The 3,176-nt window shown below is 48.9% G+C and overlaps 1 pseudogene; it reads right to left on the bottom strand.

The window, feature by feature from the left end:
- Positions 1–281: 281 nt before the first annotated feature.
- LOC126936422 (macrophage-expressed gene 1 protein-like) lies at positions 282–2,424 on the bottom strand (annotated as a pseudogene).
- Between the last annotated feature and the right edge of the window lie 752 nt (positions 2,425–3,176).

Genomic DNA, 3,176 nt, shown 5'->3' with positions numbered 1-3,176 from the left:
CAGGTGAAGAAATGACACACATTGGGAAAGGGCACCTGCTTCCTATTTTAGTCCCAGAATGACTTTTGCTTCAAGAGTCCCAACTGTTCCCGCTCCCCAACCCCACCCTTGTTCAAGTAGCAATATGAATTTCCTGGCCCAGAGACCTAAACAAGAAGTCACAAATTTCTATATGATTTTGGTTGCACTTGTCATTTCAATACTTAGGAAAACAGAAGTAATCAGAAATGACCACGCTGCTTGGAGATGAGAGAAACCCTATTCAGGGAGAGATTTAAGATTTAATGCTCTTGGTCAGGGGTGTCTCCAGTTGCTGCAGTGCCTGAAACCAAACTCTGCCTCTTCCAAAATGCCCAGTATCCCCTCTTCTTGAAATTCCTGGTGCCATAGATGGCCAGGGTGATGACAACAGCCAGAATGGTGGTGGCCCCCACTGCGATACCAGCTGTAGTCCCTCCTGACAGACCACCACCATCCCCATGGATGGCATTCATGGTGCTGTGCAGCTCTATCGGCTCTCCCAGCCTCCACTGGTGGGTCTGGGAATCTTTAAGCCAGGATCTCACATTCTCAGAACTGGTCACTATGACAGCGTTGGTGTCAGCCTCACTCATAAGGGGTGGCTGGGTGAAAGGCAGGAGACTAGCAGGAGGAAGGAACTTTTCTGTAAAGAGCCTGGCCTTGACGCAGTAGGACACTTGACATCCATCGCTGATGAGGGCTAGGTGCTGGCTGAAGCCCCTTGGCCACTTTTTCAGGGAAGGTGCCCCTAAATCTTTGGATATGCCTGGATCCACCAGGGGGTTCCCAACTGTGCAGCTGAAGAACCCACCAAAAGGGACCGCAAACCTGCTTCCCAACTCATAGTCCTGAGAAACGCAGACCTTGAGGTTTTCAAAGAGTCTCAGGGGAAAGTAGCCGGCTGGGCATGACTGCGCATTTGTCATGGGGTTTATGCTGTTGCTGCTGAAGAGGCCTCCGAAAAGCAATCCTGAGTTCTCAGGTACTTGGCTACTGGCCACACACCAAAAAGCCCTGAATTCATCCTTTGCCACCTGGAACACATCTTCACACACAGTCTTGCAGAAGACAAGAAGGGTGCACTTCTTACAACACTCCAGATGGTTGTAACCCTCCTCACGAGTCTCAGATAGCAGATACACTGGGCAGTAGCCAGAGGGGCAGGAGAAATCGCCAGTGAGTGGATTCTTCTGCTCCAACTTTTGGCAGAGGAGGACATCCCTACTCCCTGAGAGCTGAGTGCATTTCTGATAAACCCCACCGAAAGAGAAGTTGGTCATTTTCCCCTCGCAGGAGCCATCATCTGTGTTGGCCTGAAAATTGAAGTTGGGAGAATTGAGATCTGTGCAGCTAGGGTAGGTGTTGAATGTGTAATACCACTTCACAGCAGTTTCCACTGTCTGTGACACCTTCCTCACCAGGGGGCCTGGCAAGTCAGGCAGCATGTTGGGGTTGACGAAGAAATGCAGTGGCAGGCCAGAGCGGTCGATGGCCACCAGGTGGTTGGGGGTTGGCCACCTTTTGCCAGGCCTGGAGGGTGATGCCTGGGTGAAAAGGAATCCCTCCGCACCCCCTCTGCACCCTGGAGTTGGTTCGGTTTGAGAGGTAGCTCTTGGTAAGGACATTCTGCGAGATATAGCTTTCCTCAAATTTGAAGTTCACGGTGTTTTGGAAGGCAAGTCCAGCAGAGGCGGTCACGGCACTACGACTGCTCTGGCTGTCTTGGAGAAAGGAGGTCTTGATGTGGTCCTCCTGAATAAGAGCAGCCCCAGCGTCCACACTGGTGATGACATGGGTGCCATAGTTGAGGACCAGGAGTTCTGCCAGGTAGGTGGCCGTCCTCGTCTGGTTGTTCTCTAGACGGTCAGAGATGTCAAGGGGCTCCTTCCTGAAACCTGAGCTTAGCTCTAAAGTTGGGTTGATTTTGACTGTGTAGATGAGGTTTCTTACCTGAACTCAAGTAGTTATAGCTTGGTCCTTCACTTGAAGGGTTTTCATTCTCTGGAACTCAGCAGAGAACTTGCCGTTGACTTTGGAATAAAGAGAGAGATCTGTGTTGATGGAGTAGGAAGTGCTGCTCTGGTAATTAACCTAAGATTCCAGGATTTCTGAGTTCATCTCCAGGTTGCTCTGTTTCTGGGGAATTGTGAAGATTTCATCAGGGGTGATATACTGTCCATCCTCAGTTGTCCTGCAGTTGGTGTAAGTCAAGTCCATCACCCATCCCATATCCACATTCTGCAGATTGTCCCAGCCCCCCTCCAGGTAGGACTTCCAGGACAGGCAGTTTCAAGGCATCCTTGCATTTTTGAAATCAACTTCATCTGTCTCTCCCAAAGGCTTGCCTGATGTAGCCCATGCTGCCACTGTCCAGAAAAAGATGGCAGCCCTGAAACTGTTCATGGCTCAGACAGCCCCAGCCACACAGGAGCCTACACAGTGGCCAGCAAGCTTCAGGCAAACTAAATGGAGAAAAAGAAAGCAGCTGTGGAAACAGTTCTCCAAAATTCAACAGTTTTCCAAAAGCTACCAGTTTCTCTTTAAGCTAATCTAATTGCAAAATAAGGAAATGAGAGTTGGTTGGAATATAAAAGTCCATCAGGACTTTGAAAAATTTATGCCATGCTACACATGCAAACACAGCCCTACTTTCCCAAGAGTTAACTATCCTAATTTTCCCCCAGCCCTGGCTGGTCACTCTGCTGCAGGGGTGTGCACTTAGAAAAAGTGTGACCCCACACCCTACTGCTTCTGCCACCAGAAAGTTTGTCTTTTCTTTTTTCTCACTCTCTTAGACTTGATGTTTTACAATTTCCCTGATTGCTGTTTCCTGGGACTCCAATTCCAGTTTCCTTTTACTGGAAACACAGAGACGAATGACAACATCATCCTTACTGAAACACCCTGCCTCCACCATACCCATGCAAGCTGTAAGTCAAGGCCAACCCGGTTTCCCATTTTCCTGGGGGTAGAGGCTGTTTCCACAAAAGAAAGGAGTGAAACTCTTGGACACTTGTCCTGTAGGTTTCATTGTTATAAGCCCTAATAGTTCTGTCTTTGGGGATGACATTATCTGGGGCAGAGCTGACAAGGCCTGAAAAGGATTCTGTTAAAATATGCTGAAAAACCCCAGTTTGCATTGTCCTAAGCATTCA

The sequence above is a fragment of the Macaca thibetana genome, chromosome 14 (genome assembly GCF_024542745.1).
Source record: "Macaca thibetana thibetana isolate TM-01 chromosome 14, ASM2454274v1, whole genome shotgun sequence".
Classification (NCBI taxonomy): domain Eukaryota; kingdom Metazoa; phylum Chordata; class Mammalia; order Primates; family Cercopithecidae; genus Macaca; species Macaca thibetana.
The sequence above is the reverse complement of the archived record's forward strand: the minus strand, read 5'-3'. Positions and strand labels throughout refer to the sequence as shown.